This window comes from Corvus moneduloides, chromosome Z (assembly GCF_009650955.1).
Source record: "Corvus moneduloides isolate bCorMon1 chromosome Z, bCorMon1.pri, whole genome shotgun sequence".
In the NCBI taxonomy this organism is placed as follows: Eukaryota; Metazoa; Chordata; class Aves; order Passeriformes; family Corvidae; genus Corvus; species Corvus moneduloides.
Genome location: NC_045511.1, coordinates 44,688,052 through 44,707,197, shown reverse-complemented (window position 1 = coordinate 44,707,197; position 19,146 = coordinate 44,688,052). Strand labels below are relative to the sequence as shown.

At 43.9% G+C, this 19,146-nt stretch overlaps 1 protein-coding gene and 1 long non-coding RNA gene across 3 annotated transcripts in view; one reads left to right on the top strand and one right to left on the bottom strand.

Annotated features, from left to right (window-relative positions):
* The window catches only part of LPAR1 (lysophosphatidic acid receptor 1), a 74,791-nt gene extending 68,207 nt beyond the window's left edge, over positions 1-6,584 (bottom strand). The window contains exons 1-2 of one of the 2 annotated variants that reach the window (XM_032096109.1): positions 6,529-6,571; positions 5,928-6,084 (exon numbers count right to left, since the gene is read on the bottom strand). The gene's annotated coding sequence lies outside the window, so the exon portion shown is untranslated. Of the gene's footprint in view, positions 1-5,927; positions 6,085-6,528 lie in introns of both variants that reach the window. The other variant, XM_032096110.1, reaches the window with a different exon arrangement.
* An 11,048-nt stretch (positions 6,585-17,632) lies between these two features.
* The window catches only part of LOC116437482, a 35,143-nt gene continuing 33,629 nt past the window's right edge, over positions 17,633-19,146 (top strand). Inside the window, exon 1 of the long non-coding RNA XR_004237325.1 lies at positions 17,633-17,888. This is a non-coding gene — a long non-coding RNA (uncharacterized LOC116437482). The remainder of the gene's footprint in view (positions 17,889-19,146) is intronic.

Below are 19,146 nucleotides of genomic sequence, written 5' to 3'. Positions count from 1 at the left end.
GTAAAAAACACAGTAACCACAAGAAAACAGATCCCACCAAGAAAGTCAGTAAGCACCTAACGCAGGCACACAAACCAAAAAAATACTGACCACTGTCCCTCCCAGTGCAAGGCAATGCCTAAGGGCAAGGTGACCTTCTCCTGACACTGCCATTGGCTCGAGGTACTAACCTGCCTTCCTCCTCTGAGGTGTTCTGCCACCAGCCAGCCAACGGGTAGAGCTGCAGCTGGTGCCACTCTGACAATCTGCTTCCCCTTGCTCCAAAGCAGCAGGAGAGTAGGGGTGCTCACCACCCACCAGGCTTCTGTGCTGTGAGCTGCAGGGACAGTGACTGTTGCACTGCTGGCATCCCCAGACCCTTCCATCCCCCTTCAGCCCTTCCACCTCACTTGACACCAGCAAAGGTGATTCAGAATTGAGCAGCAAACAAACTTGGGCTTTCTTCTGCACCAGCATCCTGGCTGTGGACACCCACATCCTGGCTCAAGGAGGCACACCGCCCTTCACATATTGCAGCTATGCAATGCCACCCCAGTTCCCTTGCTCTCTCTCCAGCAGCAGCTCAAGGCTTCAGGACACTGTCCAGCAGGCCTGACAACCACAACAGGTCAAAAGCAGACTGCACTATCAAAGACTAAACATTTAGTGAAATCCAGCAGCTACAGACCCTTTATCAATACTCTTTTGCAGCAGACAAAACAACACTTGCCACACTTGAAAGCTATGAGGTATTTCCTACTGAGAGTTTATCAGTCTTTCTCCTTTCCTACAAAAACCAACCTGAAGTATAACCACCTAAAAAAATGGGTGTGACCTGTACAGCATCTCCCTTGACTCCCTGGATTCCAGTAAGTCTTTGCTGGAGTTCATGTTCAGCTCACTGCTGTTAAATAATCACCCACTTACTCAAAGAAGATACAAATTTCTCTATGCAGTAAACATTCAATACTCATCCAACATTTTTTTTTTTTTTGGTTTAAGCTGCAGCTAACTTCTTCTTAATAAAAAGGGATACTACTATAGCTATATTTTTCCATCCAGGGTGAAAACAATCATCCTCAAATGGCCGAAGAACTTCTAAGAAAAACTTCTCTCCCGTAAATAATGTACCAACACCATTTCGTATCTGACATACACACCCTAAAAGATAGGGAGAGAGGGGAGGGAAAGGGGCTTACAATGGAAAACAATATGCATTTCTTTTGCCAGATTTTTACCACTCTTACAATCTCAAGAATTCTGTACAGAAAGATCTTGCCTTTGATGTCAATCCAATGCTTTTCTGCTTGCTCCTGCAAGCACTGCAATATGCAACACATTTTCTAGCTGGCAAAGAAATGGATGGACTGCATAAAGTGCCAGTGAAATCCATAGTACTCTGAAGGTCACTGTGGCATGTAAATTCCTACAGAAAAGCCAGAATGGTCTGTAATATGGCAACATGAGGGCACTGAACTGAAGCTTATTGCATATGACTATCAAACTCACTGGCACTTTTTTCAGCAGTTTCAAAAATCCACTTCAGGAGGCGTTTGCTTCTTAGTCACAGCGAGAAGCAAAAGCAAAAATATAATGTTGCGCTCTCATATTTATCACCTTTGTATTTTTAAAAAGAAAATGAAAGTAGCTCCAAATTTTATCTAGAGTACACCACATGGAAGCCAAAAAAAAAAAAAAATTTCCAATGCATCTCAAGTTAAAGAAGTCTAAAATAAAGATAATTCAGTTGGCACAAAATTCTGAGCAATACAGTATCTGTACTCCCAAAATATGCTTCCTTCTAAAAGAGATCCAGCCTCCCCACTTTTGCAACTGAAGGCATTTCTTGTGCCACTGATCCACACCACCTACCAGCATTTCAGCAGCAGACCACACTGTAACGTAGGAGTGGGAAACAGCAAGGCACAACACTTTGCTCCTGTTTCCCCAGAAGGACCAGCAGCCAGGCCGTTATCCGTTACCAAGTCCACTGGCACAAATCTTCAAGGCATTTGGAAAGCAAAACACTCTCCACACATCCCAGCCCAGAACCCTGTCCAGGCTATTCATCCTGGGAGTGGCTTGAGGAGGAGGGATGTGGTTCCCCCTCTCCAGCTGAGCTGCTGGAAGGGGCAGGCACGCCTTACCCAGACTCCTTGCACCACAGCAGCCACCCAAGTCTGTGGCTGGTTTTGCCTGTCAGAAGCAAAGGGAGAAGATTCACTTTCATTTTCAGGAGAAACACTTCTTTACTTCTGGGGTAAATACACCAGTGTTCCCCTCTTTATGTGCACTAACTGCCTACAATATTTGGGTCAAGAAGCAGCCAGATCCAGTACGAAGTAGGTACAGGACTGAAAAAAGTGTGGTCAACAAACTACTCCTGTAGTTTGTGCCTATCAGGAAATTCTGGACACTTTGCACTAGTCCAAGCAAGGCTATTGTTCCTCTGTAGAGAAATACAAAACCTTAACCATCTCAAAAGTTCTTTGTCAAGAGCTTGTAAGGGAAATGCCATGATCATGGAGTTGCCATGTGACATGAGGACACACATACACTATCTAAACCAGCACCACCACATAGGCTCTCTTCTCTTCTGGTGCTCAATGTTGCACAAATAGAAACAGTACTTTCAACAATTAAAGACACCAGTCATTAAAAAATGAAAATTGATCCTAGAGTGCAACCTTCAGCCAAACAATTAGCAAGATTTTGCAAATCAGGTGTGCTGTTAATCAGCTTGGGAGTATGGAAGGAGTGTCAGGTAGTCAAGAAACACCAACTGATGAGAGAAGGAGAGGTCTGGGTACACAAAGACAGGCACTTCTCAGAACTCCTCTACTTTCACCAAAAATCAAACCAAAGCACCAGATATTCAGATGTTCACTGTCACATGTATCAGCACATCAATGAAGGTGCAAGAATGAACAGGCGATGCTTCTACATGTTTTAAAGAAGCTAAGATTGAAATAAAAATGAAGAAAACCAAAATTCAAGTTCCATGACATGTCAGTAGAAAAGCAGCTCTCATTTCCTTGACAGAGCTTTCTTCTGCCCTGTGAATAATTTTGTATTTCTGTCAAACCAACACATCAGCCTCTCACCTGATCCAAAGTCATTCAGTGCCGATATAGATTTTACCGTTGACATCTATGGGCCACTGATGAAGTCTTAAGCTTCTGCTTTAGCTATGAAGAAAAACACGTGAGGAAAAACATGTAGTGTGTAAGTTGCAGCACTATTGAAGAGTGCCACATCTCTACAGTATCACCTTGTGACGCCTGGAAAAGTCAAAACCACATCAGGTGCTACATAACCACTGCCAGTTCAAGCTATTACTGTCTCAAGTTCCTCATGATCAAGCATTTCTGGAGAGCAGTGTCCTCCCTTCAGATTATCAAAAATCCTAAGGCAACAAATGAGGACCATACCTAAATTGCAAGCAATCTTAAAGAAAAGGACATGGGAAGATGGAAAAAGAAAAGACATACTGTTTATTTTCTCAAAAGTTGCTTTTCTTTTCACCCTACTAAACTGATAGAAAAAATAATACAGTTCAGCGTGAAAGATGAAGCAGTGAAATGCACAACATATAAAGAACTAATCCACTAACTAAAGATGCTGGAGGGATCAAATATTGATTGTTCTATCCTTCTTTCAGTAAAACAGTGGTATGCATCTTTCCCCTGGCATTATGTGTAGCAGCCACTCTTCAAATATCCCATTTAGATGGATTTAAGTTGAATTTACGTGTGCCTTAAATTATATGCATTTTTCTTTATGAAAGGAAGGAAATTGCACTCATGTAGCAAGCTCTAATTTTGTGAGGGAAATGACAGTGAAAAGGACAACTGCCACACAGTACAACCTGTTCCCACTCTCAAATTCTTCCACGTATCCTTGGGCATCATCAAGACCATCAGCAACAGCTGTGAAGAGTTCCCCACTCAGCCCTGATGGCAAAAAGAGCTGCACTCAGTTATCCTCTGCATCCATATGATAAAAAAAGCCAGATACACAGCAACAGTGCTCAGTAAGTGCTGGCAGGTCACCACCTAGAGGTGCTCAAAGCCAGCTCTTCTGACATCTGGAGAAGGCAGCTCACCTCAGAGCGCTCAGACTGCTGGGTACTCAAACGGAAGATGGTGGTGGTCTTCCAAAGGAATAAACTGCTCGGAAGAATTACTTGCCTTTTGATTTAAACCTCTGAACATGAGACAAAGCAAGATTAATATGGAGAGGCCACTGAGAAACAGCTAACTATCCATTAAGGTGTTATTAAGGGCTCATCACAGTGATACAAAAGTGAATCCCATGTAAGTACTACCCAAATTTCTACTCCAGAGCAAAACACTTTCTTCAACACTCTCTCTTGGATTCCCCAAATAGTTTCACTGTGTGACACTACAAGACAAAGTAAAAGACAGATTTTTATTTTCTCCCATTTTTAAGCAGAGAAGGAATTACATTTTAGTTACAGTCTTCCAGAGTTACTGATGAAAACCACATGACCATAAAGTATTTTTGCACACAGTGATAAGATTGTCTGTTACTCACACGTGGAGTTCACATATTAAAGCTGGGTATGCAGTGTAGCATTACTTTAATTTTGCATTTTCCATGTGTTTTGTCTCAAAAGCTCTTTAGCCTTTTGACCCTCAGTATTTGTTTTGAAGAGCAGAGGAAGAGAAAGCAGACACCAGCCAATGTTTTCCTCTCTCCAACCAGCACTGCTACTGCTAAGTTCTCAGAACAAGGTTTATAGCAGCCAAGGGTCTAACTAGTGCAATCTGTAATAGGGAGTGATAAAGACAACACCATACTGATCATGCAAAAATGCTTCTCAGTATTCCTAAATAACATTTCCTTGGTTATTTGCCACACAAAAAGGAAAACAACCACTGTTCAGGTACAACTGCACAGGATGAGACAGTGTCAATCTATTCTGGAGCAAGACAGCATTTGATTTTGTGTGGTTAATATTTAATAAAAACAACAGTAAAACACAGGCCTATCAAGTTGCTTTGTAAGTCCGAGCACATATCAGTTAAGGAAAAACATGCGGCACACCTAGAGCCAGTAATAGCGAGCTGCAGGGCAGAGCTTCACTTACGCCTGTGCACACAGAGTATTGCTTCAGTCCACTGCTGAAATTGCCAGAAACATTATTTTAGTACTACAGTATAGCCCATCCTCGCACAAGAGTAACAGGCTGCATGGCACACAGCCCTGGCCGCCAAATTGAAACATGACTCCCAGACCTGAGAGTGATTCATTTCAGACCAAATGGTACAACACACCAAACCTGACTTACAATGAAAAAACTTTCTTTGAAGAGATAAGAGTTGCAGCAGTTCTTAGCAGTAAAAAGACTGCAGCTACCCCAACTGCCCCACACTTTGAGAACACAAGCTGCCTACAGGGTCACCCCCAAGTTATTTTGCCTTGAAACTTCAAAAAACGCCAAACCAAACAAAAAAAACATGCAAGCAAACAAACAATAACAACAACAAAACCACACAAAAAAGGAACCCAAACGTGGAGCAAATAAGGATGGGGAAAAAAAAAAAAAGAAGAAAAGGAAGATTTGGGCAGCTTCTAACATTCACAGACAACTGAAATCATGAAGGTGTGAGCTCGTTTCACAGAGAAATCCCCAAGAAAATTAAACTTAGACATTCCAACATTTTTCTGATAATGAAAACTTTTCACATATTTCCATAGGAAGCAGCTTTTTGGGATGGTTCCCGCTGTGAAGCTATTTAAAAAGAACACAGGAAAAGAAGTGAGAGGAAGAAACTTGGTCCCTCTGGTTCCACCTCTGTCTTCTCACTTCAGTTTGCTAACGGCTTTTGTCCTCAAGCTTCCCTCCTGTTCCCCCCGCTCCCAGTCTTTCTCTAATAATCCACACCCTTACGCTTGTCATTTGTCTTCTCCCTGTGCTTTACCTTTATAAACACCATGGATACACCGACACTGCTCCCATCGGACTTTAGCAGGCTCTTCGTCCGAAGGACTGAGGAAGTCAGGAGAGAGAGGTGGCAACCATTTTTTATCTAGGACTTTTTCCACTGCCTTAATTTGGTATAAATAAATCCAAAGAGACTTCGGGGAGGGGGGGACGGGGGGAGGAAAGCAAAAAAAAAAAAAAAAAAAAAGAAAAGAAAAATATGAAGATAGACCCTAAATAAGTCCTGTTAGTGTCCCTTAATCAAACAAGTGCCCATCACTTATTCCAGGCCAGCCCCGGAGACGCTAGCCCAGCAGGAACAGCAGCCTGACCTGATGCTTGCAGCCCACTCCAGCCCATTCCAAAGGAGCTTTTCACCGCCGAGGGCCCCCTGCCAACGCGCGCCGCCCCGCGCACCACTGCGCGCTGCGGGACTTACACCAGGTTCAGAAACACGAGAGAAAAAAGCCGAAGTGAGGAGGAGAAGGGTGCCGTGGGCATGGAGCCCTTGGGGAATGGGAAGCGGGCACCTTTTCGCAGGCGAGAATGGCGGGACCCCCCGCCCCGCTCCGCCCCCGGGCCCGCCGCGCTGCGCTTACCTGCGGGGGCTGCGCGGGCGCGGCTGGAGGGAGCGCGGCGCCGCCGCCGCCGGCGCGCACAGAGGGAGGGAGGGAGGGAGGGAGGGAGAGAAGGAGGGAGGGAAGGAGGAATGAGGGGTGGGACGGGGAGGGACAGAGCGGGACGAGACGAGACGGGACGGGACGGGACGGGGCGGGAGGGACGGAACGGGACGGGATGGGATGGGCTCCCTCCGCCCCCGGTCCGCCCGCGCTCCTCCGCCGGGCGGGGCCCAGGTGTGCCCGCCCCGCCTCGCAGAGCCCACGCGTGCCCCAGCGCCGGCGGGGCAGCGACGGGGGCTGTGGCAGCCGCTGCGCTGGCGGCCGCCCGCTCTCTGCAGCAGACCTTGGCCGGTCGCGGAGGCTACCTCGGGAGAGGGCCGTGGGGTTTGGGCTGCGTGGCGTGGTATGCAGGTGGTTATGGAGCAGCCGCAGTGCTCGTCCTGTGAAACTTTCGAATATCTTGCCGATGTCGGCAAGAGCCGTTTGGGAACCTCAGTCATAGGAATAGTCAGTTTGCAGGTTCACCGAGCGCTCATCCTTGGAAAGGGACAGGGTTGCACAACAGACAGTTTTCCAGATTAGAAGAATTATTTTATTATACAAAATCAGGTTCGAATTACTTCTTCTTCCCCATGCCCTGCCCCCCTTCAGTTTTTACTGTGAAATACTCTGATTTCATTGGATTGCAGGAGCATCTAGAGGCCACTTTTGCACGTACATGTATCAAGTGGAAAGATGTATGTTGCACAACACTTAGTGTTCAGTGGTTGAAATGGCAAAGTGTTTCTAACCCCTGTAGGGAGATTTCTAGGGAGGTTACACACAGCTGTACAAGCCATCGATGCCTCCAGCAGTACAAAAGCCTATAATGAAGCACCAAGCCCACTTAAAGCACTCATACTTCTCAAAGAACCAGAAAGTAGCAGAGACAATTCTCAACTCTGATCTCTGCTTGTATGCCATCAACGCAGTGATGACACTGTCTACTGGCAGTATCTGCTGCACCAAGGGTATGGTTATTAGGAAGGTTTTTTGTATCAGTGAGAGCAGGTCTCTTGCTGTCATGGCTGGTGAGGTGCTTTCTCTTTAGGAAGTTGTTGTCACCACACAGACCTTGTTTTTGTACTGAAACATGCTGAAAAGTTTGTTAAGTATTCAGCAGGCTATTAACTTTGGAAAATGCTGGATTTCGTCTTCTACCTGTTCAAAGCAAGCTACCAAGTGTTTGCAAGAAGTGACCAAGAAGCATGTTCTGTTACAAGCTCTAATACATGGTTTAGCATCTCTACACCAATTATGGTGACAGATCTTAGTAATTTTCTCAGCTATGCTCAGGCCACATCCTGGACAACTGCAGGCTTGAAACAGTGTGCTCAAACTGCATGTGTCCTCCGCTGGTGGTACAAAAGGGACGACTTACATGAGCCACTGATTAGAGAGCAGGTCTTCAGAATGCAAAATTGGTTCTTCCAATCCTGTGGCAGTATTTCTTCTGTAGCTTCATTATAAACCAGATTTAACTCATCTTTTTTGGGACATGAACTGCCTGTACATGTCTACAAAATCTGTCTTGTCCTCAGCCAGTTGCCCAGACACCACTCTAAGAACCAAGATTAAGTTAAAAGCATTCAAAGCTTCAAGCAAAGGGTGATCTGACAAGATTTACATCTCTGTGGGTGAGACCTACGACCTTAGGCATGCAGAAGGACAGTGCTTGCTGCAAAGAGCTACTGCATCTCCAAATTGGAAATCACCACTGCTTAGCATCCCTATGGTTACTCAAAAATTGCTGGTTGGGATGTTCTCTGCAGCAACTCTAGCTATTGACCCCTGAAGGAAAATAGCAGAAAATAGCAGTCCTGAGCTCATGGGGAAAGGCTGATCTATGCATGAGATTGAATTATATGCAGGTAAAATGATCACAAACATTTAAAAGAAAAGTATTTTTGAGTCTACTTTCAGTGAACTGATGTAGGTAAAGCAGCAATGTTTTTTCAGTTCTTTTATTTTCTGTTAGTGACTTCAGGCATGCTTGCCCAGCCCTGAAACATTGACTTGTGATTTATTCAAGGATAATGTAATTAATTCTTAGTCAAGCACTCTTGCTCTAAATAGAAAATTTAAGGAATATTCAGTGAATCTTACAAACAGGCAAATATTGAAGGTTCAGGGAAGATCACATGGTCTGACGTTTAATGAATGTAACTGCTATGAGACTTGGCTGTGGTGCTCTGTGGTCTGAGACGTGTTTATGTAATCACACACAGATGTACTGAATTGCATTAGATAGGGAAGTAGTTTTCACATCCTTCAGTCTGGAAAAACTTCTGTTTCCAGAACAAACCATGCAAGTTCCATGTGCTCAATTTAGTGAATTGATTCAAATCATAAGCATGCTTAACATGTGCAGACACTGATATATTTGTATTTAGTTCTCAGCATTCATACAGTTTCAACTGAGTGGCTGCAAGGTTAGTCATACAAACCCAGAAAAGTTAAACATCTAATTCCTCTTCAGTCTGGGCCTGGAAAGTACCTCTGGTGTTTTCAATAAAAAATAAAAATTCATGGAATTTACACTTAAGATGTTTCTTCACTCTCTCACTTCTCTATGCAGTGTACTGTGATGTGGATAGCAATGGATAGTTTAATTTTGGAAATCTGCTGAAATTGGAAATGTGCTGAAATTTTGTGCAATGTGTGCAATGGGTGCTTTGAAAGAAGCATTAGATCATTACTAATTACTGTGGGGACAAATGGCTTGCTTCAGCACTATCTGAGATAGGAATAATTAGAGACCTTGAACAATATTTTCACTTTTTATTGATCATCTTTTTTTTCTTAAAGTCTCGCCATTAACAGTAGATTGCTAAAACATGTGTTACATTACAAAGAACTTCTCCAACAATTCACAAAGAGTAAAGCACTCTCTGGAGTTTGACTTTTTGCTCATTTGTTACATACATACTATCTGAAGCCCAGTGCTCACATGCTGGGGATCTCTGTATCTTGTTCAGAATAGGATGCAGAGGAATCTGAGCAAGTAACATTACCTACAGTTAGAAAACATGCTGTTTTCCAGAGAAACTTCAGGCACATCAGAAATCTCACAGAAAGAAAGCAGCCCTATCCATAAAGCCGTGTCATCTTTGTTCTGTGACAGTTAGCAGTGCTTCTGCCCTGGTTCAGTCTCCTCAGGGCTCCTGCTGTGATGCAGAAGCAGTGCATGATGTCCTGTGAGCCACAAACTCCTCTAAAACCTCTAAAGTTCTCAAGGTAAAAGTGCAGGTTTTTCTGTGGAAAGTCTCTCTTTCCCTGGTTCAGCCTCTTGTTGCCTGGACCTAAGGATATCCTAATCCTTCTGAAGTGTAGCACATTGCTGAAAAGCTGATGGAACCATAGTGCTCCTGATGCCAAGCTTTGGCTCTTCATGGCTTTCTGCCCATGCCCAGCCCCTAACAGCTGGGCTGCAAGGCCAGGATTGAGGGAAAAATGGGTGCCCATAGGTGCCTGAGCACAATGAGGGTTAGGGATGTACCCACAAAAGCAGAGGAGATTGTTGTTCCTCGTAGCCTCTGTGGCAAGATCTAGGTCAGATCAGGCTGTTTAGACAATGCCAGAGCCAGACATGAGAGCAGTGTCTGTCCAAGTGACCAGGGCTCAGGGCTCTTTGTGAAAGAAGGTTTGGGTTTGTCCTGTCACTTGAAACTCTCTGGCACATAACCCATGTTGCCCTGAGATGACTGGACTAGGGTTTGCAAGAGGTTTCAGGCAATTACTGCCAGAGATGTAAAGGAATTCAGTGCATTAGTGACTAATCCAGTCACATCTCGTACAGAACCATAAACCTCTGTGTTACTGTTAAGAGTCTTACGAATCACATGCTGTGAGATGCATCAAGAACTGATGGTTGTGTGAAGCATATGGGGTTTGTCTGGGGCAGGCATAGGGGCAGAAGGTTGCCAGGAGGCTCGTGGATGGAAGCTGATGGTTGTGGCTTTACTGTGGTAAAGGTGAGGCAAGACAGTGAGGAGGAGCTATGGTTTTGTGTACAGAGTCAGGGATGGCTGCAGGTTCCATGGAGGGAAGGAAGGCAGTGGGGGGAGGCTGGGTGGGTGTGTCCCATGGGGTGGCTGCAACACTGAACACTCCCCCACGTGTCCTTCAGCTCCAAGGAGCACCTGTGTTGGAGCCTGGGGCTGGGTCACCACTGCTGTTTGAGGGAAGCTGTGCATTTATGCTGCCTGAACACTGCTGCTCATTCACCCTTTTGTTTTCCAGGTCGTCGAAAAAATATTTGTTTGTAGGGTGTTAAGGGATGACTGGGAAGCAAATACTGTTCTGATTGTCTCTTCATCAAACATAGGGCCCTGGTCTGCCATGAAATGACTGAAATCCCGCTTCTCATGAGGATACAGGGAAACAAGGAAAGCTTTACCTCCAGCAAGCGCAGCGGCAGCTGTTGGGTGCATTGCTCCAGCACCTGGCCCTCTGGCTATAGCTGCAAGGTCCAATGAACATAAAATCTTGCTCCAACAGAGATCCTTAGTCAACAGACAGCATTAAAATCCATAACTTATCCTGTCTGTGCCCTTTCACCTTGAACTGGATGATGTTTGTACACCAATAAATTGAGTGCCATACCCTTTCACAGGATTAAAAAAAATAAATTGCTCAGAAAAGGTCAGATGGATGCCTCTGTACTGTATATAACTTTTCACATCCGTTTGGTCTGTTTAGATGCCAGGAGTTACATGGAGCTCCTGGAGTGAGTCCAGCAGAAGACAATAAGGGGGCTGGAACATCTCTCTTGCAAGGAAATGATGAGGGAGCTGGGCCTGCTCAGCTTCAAGAACTGATGACTGAGAGGGGACTTCTTCAACATCTAAAAATATCTGAGGGGAGGGTGCCAAGAGATGGGAGCCAGGCTCTTCTTGGTGGTGCCAGTGTGCCAAGTAATAGGACAAGAGGCAATGGACAAATACTGATGCTCAGGAATTTCCACCTGAACATGAGGAAGAATTTCTTTACTGTGCAGGTGAACAAGAACTGGAACAAGCTGCTCAGAGAGGTTGTGGACTCTCCCTCACTGGAGATATTCAAGGAGTGCCTAGACACAATCCTCTGCCATGTGCTCTGGGATGACCCTGAGGTTGGACCAGATGACCCACTGTGGTCCTTTCCAATCTTACCCATTCTGTGATTCTGTGGGCTTTGACGAGCTGCTGGAGCTATCATTTGAAAAAAGTAAATAACGGCAAGTGAAAAATTCAGTCCTACATTAGAATTATGTTTCCTTCAAGAGACAGTATTTCTTACTAGTGTCTAAGTGTTGTTATTTTTACTGAAATAATGATTGACCCCTTCTCTCTCTTCTAGAGCTTCAGCAGCAGAAGTCACTAAAAGTTTTCCAAGACGTGCCATGTTCACAATGGGATGGGTAACACACACACAAACCCAAAGGAAATACTGTGGGACTGATGGTTTAACCAAAACTGAACTCACTCCCGCTCACCAACCTTCCCAAAACACAGGACAGGGCCTGTAATATTAGCTGAGCAATAAAGAATATGGATATATTTAGTTAATGAAAGCTGTTGCTGGAAGGTAAGATTGGGTCATTTATGTCTGCACAATAGCAGCCCCAGAGTAGAACATATGAATACCAGATGGCTGGAACTGTTCCATTAATGAACTGATGCATTCATTGTTCTGAATTTGATTTTGTAGCTTTTTGCTTATAATGATTTGATTGCACCATTAAAAACCTTCAATAACCTCAGAATTCCGCAGAATGCAAAAGAGAAGATGCCTCTGTCCCCACTTTCGCCTGACCTGCAGGTGTGCAACACATCTGTCAGTCAAGCTGATGAATACATTTCATGCTATTTTCTTAGTTCTTCCATTTAAATAATGTATGCAGGATCCATGCACAGTATATTCTTCCAAGGCACAGGAAAACGCATGCCAGGTGACACTCCGTTATAGTCAAGGGGGTTATCCTGTGATGAATATGTAGGACAAAAGAAAATCATAGTTGTAGGTACATAGGGAGAAATTCCTTCCTGATATGTGAAAATACAGGAACAATGACAGGCACTAGGAGATACAGTTTTCCTTCAGAGGAGATGCCTCCTTTATGAAACAGAATTCCTATTGCAATAATCTTTCTGGTCTCCAAGCTTAATTGATGAACAGTCTAGGAACCCACTTCCTTGTGTGTGTTACCACAGGCAGATTAATTTTTCCGGCTTACACACCTGCTCTGAAATTTTCTGTCTGCTCCAGTACTCAGCTCCAGCACTGGCTCTATCTTCACTGTGGCTCCACTGACACTATTTGTCACAAAAAGGCCTGGTGTAGTAACAAACATATTTCTGTCCTTTGTGACTCATCTCTGATCCTCAGACATAATGGACAGGAAAAAAGGAAAAAAATCAAATCTAGAACTAGGTTAGCTGTGAGCAAAGGCTTTCTACCAGAGCTGGGCTTCTGCTACACACTTGTCTTTGAGAGGCTGGAAAGGCTTCAATCCCTAGTGTCAGAAGTGATACCAGGTCTCTTATTTCTTATTTTACTTCCATTTCAGTCTTTTTGAGGTTGCACTTATTAAGAAAGCTAAAATTAGAGTAAAATAAATTTTAAAAACCCACAAAAAACAACGAAGAACAAACAGGAGGGAAAAAAATGGAAGTAGACAAGTGTGGATGGTGACTGCTCACAAGACCCTTGGAGGCAAGTTCTGCTTTTTTCTCTTTCCTGGGACTCTTCTGCCTCCTTTTTCACCTAGCTCCCCCAAACCTCTGTTGGTGTTGGTAGAAAATAGTTATCTCTGATACAGCTTTTTGGGGCACAGCCACACCGAGAAAGAAGCAGAGGTCAGGTTGTAGGGGAAATTTTCATGTCAGCCCTCCTTAGCAGGAAGGCAAGAGACATGGATACCAGATAACAGAGCTGGGAACTCCATTTCCCTAAGAAGAACATCCCAGGTTTTTCTTAGGATGGTCTGTGAGATTTGCTTCTCCTGAACTTCAGCATTGCGTCTCAGGGATGCTAAAGACAGGGAATGATCTCCACCTTACAAGAATGGGATCCACACCATCTCATTACTTGTTCCACAGACACTGTTAGGGTTATCTAACACCCATCCTGTAGGTGTTGAGCACACAAGGAAGCTGCAGAAAACCCTTCTGTGTCTTTCTGGAATAGGGGGAGAGGATACTCTAGGGCACCCCAGATGGAAAGAGGTGTGTAGGTCTGGATTCAGTTCCCCACCCAGAGAGAGTAAGCTAGGATGATCAAGATACCTGAAGGCTTTGCTCAGCACCACAGGAGCAAAGCTCATGTAACCCAGCTGCTGCACCCTTAGGAGTGCTCTGCTGGCTGGCTCCCACAGCGCTGCTTTCCCAATCAGGCTGATGCTGTGCACTCGGTGAAATGCCCCTGCTCTGCCTCACAAGCATGGAGGAAACCTCGGGGTCAGTCCAGCCTTGTTAGTTAATAATTGAAGGCCTGGTTGCCTGCTACTCCCTTTGCCATTTAGGGCTAAATCACTGCTTGTGTTTACAATCCCACACATAGTATTTGCAGCATTTGTTTGCAATTGTTCTTGTAGTTCCTTTATGTTTCTTTCACAGGGTAGGAAGAGTAAGGGCTACAATGGAAAACAAGTAGAAAGCCATTTGTTCAACACCAGCAAACTGGGGGAACAGAGTCCTTGACCTCATCAACTAAAGCCACTTTAAAACTGATGGAAGTCTAACCCCATAGTTTTAAAATATGAGAACACCTTTCTTGGTGGCACATCTACTTTTTTTACCAGCTGCCAGAAGCTGGCTGGCTTGTGATTTTCTGTGGTTTTCTAAGGTTTCTAGGTGCCCAGTCCTCCTTTCTTTCAGTAGGAAAAAGGTGTTCAAAGTGCATGGTAATTTCCATAGTAACTCTTTGGAGACATACTTGCCCTGATGGTGACCTCCTCAGCACTGAGAGAAACAAAAAATAGTTCCAGCTCTGGCTTTTGAGCTGTGCCATAAAACAAACCTGGGGCCCCATCAGATTTTGGTTTTTAATTTTTGCCTTCAGGAGCCTGTCAAGCAGCACAGAACAACGAGTCACCCAGGAGGGGCCGGGAGGAGGCTGAGGAGGGTGTACAGCCTGTGCAGGACCCTGTACTGGGGCAGTGAAATCAGAAATGAGAAAAGCAAAAGTAAAGGAACAACAACGAAGTCCCCTGTGTCATCAGTCACATGTCAGAAGGGCTGAGTGCAACAAAGAGAGTAAAAAGGGAGGAGGAGAGGTGTCAGGCACAAAGCTGAGATGTTTCCCTATGTGTTTATTTGTTCTATTTCTCAGTACAGAATCAGTAACTAGCAGCTTGTTAATTAGCAATAAAGTATATTGGTTGAAATTTCCTGTCACAGACCTGGGGTTCTTAGACCATGACAGAAGTAAGCTGTTTGGTAGGCAGAAGAATATGGGTTGCTGATACCTATTGTTTTGTTGATGGTAGTAATGGATTTGATGTTTTATCATATGATGTTTTATCAGTCATCAATTTTGCACACAAAGAATGAGTAGCCAAGGCAACCTCTGTGGCAGCTATTACCCTCATGGTCAGACTTAATTACCTTTCCCTGAGCCTTCAAATACAGAAGTACGTAATACATTGAATGAAAAGGGCCAGCTTGATTGTGCAGCAGTCTGACCATGAAACATCCTGCCTTCCAGAAAGTAATAGCTGTGTTAAATGTAAGGGAAAAAGGTGTGCTACATTACAGGAACGAGGCACTGACCTCTAGAGAGGTTAACAGGCAATGTACCAAATGGAGATTTTTTGTTCATTAGGAGGAAACATGAGAGGATAATTAGAAACAGGCCATGCTGTATGGTTTTGCCCACTACTACTATTCAACAGAGTAGAATAGAGGAAGATATTTGCTAGTTTTGGGATTAAATTAACAACCAGAAACTTAACAGTGAGTGATTAAAATGGGCATTAATTTTTATCCCCATAGCAGTTAGGAGACGAACCTGTAATGGAGTATTTGAACTTAACATCAGAATAATAATGGTAATTTTTAAGAACATGATTTAAAAATTTATTTTATAATATAGTTAATGAAGAGGAACAGACACCATTTGAATGATCATTAAGTGGATGCAACAATCAAAGGCAATAGAAAATCTTTAATATACCACCTGAGACTGATCTCTTCAAATTGTTCTGGAGCCTGTCCACAGAAGACCCTGGGCCAAAATTCAGTCTCCAGATAATAAGCTGTGCATGAAGTCTGAAAACAAAGACTTTTTCTTTCTTTGAGCTAGGTCTACACACCCTGTGAAGGTTAACAGGAACTGCAGAAGCATTTGCCCTACAGGAAGGTGGAGTTAAAAACCCACATTATTAAATTGCTCAACCAGAAATTTGGTCTTTAGCGCTTACGCAGATATATTGAAATTATTTGGATTTTTTTCCTTCTCAGCAAAAACACTTATGAAAGTTGCAAAATGTTGAGGTTGAACAAGAAGAAATAGGTCAGGGTGCAAGGTTGTTTGCCTCTACATACTGGGAGCCTTACTGCTGAATTGCACACGCTCGTGGCCACTTACTTAAGCTACGTAACGTCAAGGCTTCACAAATCTGCCCTGTTCAGATTGTTTTCTGTTGAACTTGTTTTAGTTGGAAAGAAATTCTTAAGCCAGGGATTTGACCCAATCTCTTGGTCAAAGAAATGACTCCTGACTCAGGTGGAGTAAGGCTTGAATCACTGGAAACAGCAGTATCACTGTGCCTCTTTCCATTTGGCTGGCATCTATTGGACAATATTCATAGCCTGAAAAAGAAATAAACAGAAATAAGCCTCCTTTTCAGACAAAATCTTCCAGATACCATTTTGAGTCACTGGTCCATCATCCCGGCAATGTCTCTTACTTTCTGAGACACAGTAAAAAAATATATGTGTTTGAAAATTGCAATGACAAAGAGGAAGGATTCCCTTTATGTGACTGAAAAGAATCTACCTTTCTTCTTCAAGGTGCATTTGAGGACTTTGAGCAGCTGAATGAGTCAAGTTAAATCCACTCCTCACCCTGGGTTCTTCCCAGACGAGGGTGAATGCAGTTGCATGGTAGTGAATGTTCTTGCAACTCAGGTAAGGTGAGCTCATGTGGTCCTGTAAACACTGATTAAGTGAAGTTACCTATTGTGTGACAGACTTGAAAAATCCTGATGCAAAATTATTTTAAAAAAAAATATGAGAGGACTGTAATTTTGTACAGTCTCTAAATTTTAAATTAAAATCTGTATAGTGTGCTAAGTAAGCCTTTTGAGTACCATGATTTATTATGCGTTCATGAACTTTGCTAAGATAGCTTTTAAATTTATTGCATTAAAGAATATATTCTCAGCCAAACTCTTATGGACCCTATTATTCTCTTTTTCCTTTTGAACTGTGACGCATTCTTTGTGCCTAGTATGATTCAGCCAAGATTTTACCTAGTACAGTAGGTGAAAGATTACATTTTTTGGGGGTGATAGTACCTAATAAGAAGAAGACCATGAAGTCATTCACACAGCTACATGCATAAGTTGTGTGAACTCCAGAAATCAGTACAAAGTACAAAGGTTGTATAGGCAACGATGAGTTAATGTTTGGGGTCAGAATCAAGTTCTCAGTGTCAGTAAAGGGCCGATGTAATTTAAGTGGCTTTACATGAAGGGGTCCACACCACTGTCTGCGTGCCTAGGTAGCTTGGCCTGAGTCTCCCATTAGTACCTGAAAGGAGTGTGACAGAACAATATCCCTCATATTCAAAATAGGAATACGGCCTTGTATTTTAGCACATTCCCAGGAAGCCTGGAGCAATGTGCTCCTTGTGACTCAGAACGGTTGGTTTCCAGATGCTCTTTTGGTCGGTCATTCAAGCGAGGATTGTGCACAGTGCTCCTCGTCAAATTGCAAACCTTCTCACACTGCTCATTCAGCAGAACAAATACCCGTGCTCCCTGGAATGAAGCCTGAGAATAAAAGGCAGCAGGACTTCCCTATTCTGCTTCCTTCTGAGTCAGGAGCTTGGGCTTTTTTATGCCAAAAAATGTATTTGCTTTATATTGCTGGAAGTACAAAATACTCTGACTACAAGAAATAGCAGATTATCTCTCATAGTAAGTATGCTGCCTGTGCAGAGCAGGAAAAGCTCCTTTCAGCATTGTTGGCATGATGAGAACATGTACCATCCCATTCTAGTTTCCACTCTGCCTCCAAGAGTCTACCAAGAACAGTGAATCTCCTTCTCTTCTACCCACATATGGATTTTATCTGGAGGAGGATTATCTTCAGGTGAGTAGTGAATGGTTGCCTGTAAAAAAAGTATCTGTTTTCTAAAAGGTCACTATCCTTAGAAACTCTCATCAACATGGAGTAGTGGAGATTCGGCTGGAGACAGAAGTGCGGGAGGAGGGTGGCATGTGCAGTTCTGGGACCCACCTGTGAGCTGGGCAGTTGCTGCAGTCCAGAACAGCTCCCAAGATTTCTGGAGCATGCCAGGGTCAGAGGTTTCAAGAAGAGAGCTCCTCAGAATACAGAATGGAGGGGGAGCCTTGAAAACTTTGAAGTTAATAACTGTAGTAAAAAAAAATATATTCTTGCTTCAAATGTTCCATTTAAATGCATCAGTGCAAAACTTGGTGAAAGCAACAGCAGGGATTTGTAAACTCTTTGAGGCGGAGACCAGGCTTTGACAGTCTTCAGAAGAGTGAAACATCAGTTTTAAGTCCAACCCACAAGTCCTATAATTTAAAAAAACCCCCAGAAATGCAGTTGGTGCACAGCCACCCCATACATCTTTAGCTGTTGGAAGCATGTGTCTCCTGGCTTGGAGTTACAAATGACATAAGAGGTACATTGGCACAGAGTATCCTTACTCCTTACCATGTCTTGCTATGGGCTCTTACTGATGCAGACATTGTCCTGGTTTCAGTCTGTGCCACACACTTTCAGCTCTGTGTAAACTAGCATGTCACTGTCATAATGACACAGACATGAACTGGAGCTCCTTGACGACATCACAGCCACGAGACTGGCCTGGCTTTGCCAGCTGGCAGTGGAAATGTCACACCTGACTCTCAGTGATGCAGAACACAGGACATGTGGTGCAGGGCCACAGAGGACAGGGGTAAAATAGGGCCTCTGTGACAAAAGGAGGCCAATCTCCAACAGCAAAACAAATCCTGTGCTGGGATTTTAAAATGATCATGTCACAGCTTGGAGCCACTCTGTAAAAGCTCCACCCACCGCTGTATGATGGCAGACTTGGTGGCTCACGGGTGGCAGAATTGTAAAAAGCCAGGAAACCATCAAATAAGCACAGCTGTGACCCATAAAGTTCCCCTTCCACCCTGCAGCAAATCTGAAAGCAGGCTAATTCTGAACATTCCTCCTCCTCTGGTCCATGAAGCACTTGAAATATGGATAGCTTGGTTCTGCGGACAACACAAAAGATGCAAACCTGGCTATCAAACCCTCTTCTAACTCCACCACTGTCAGTGTGCTGCTGCCATTCAGAAAAACTGTGCTAAGAAGATGCATTTGGTTGAAT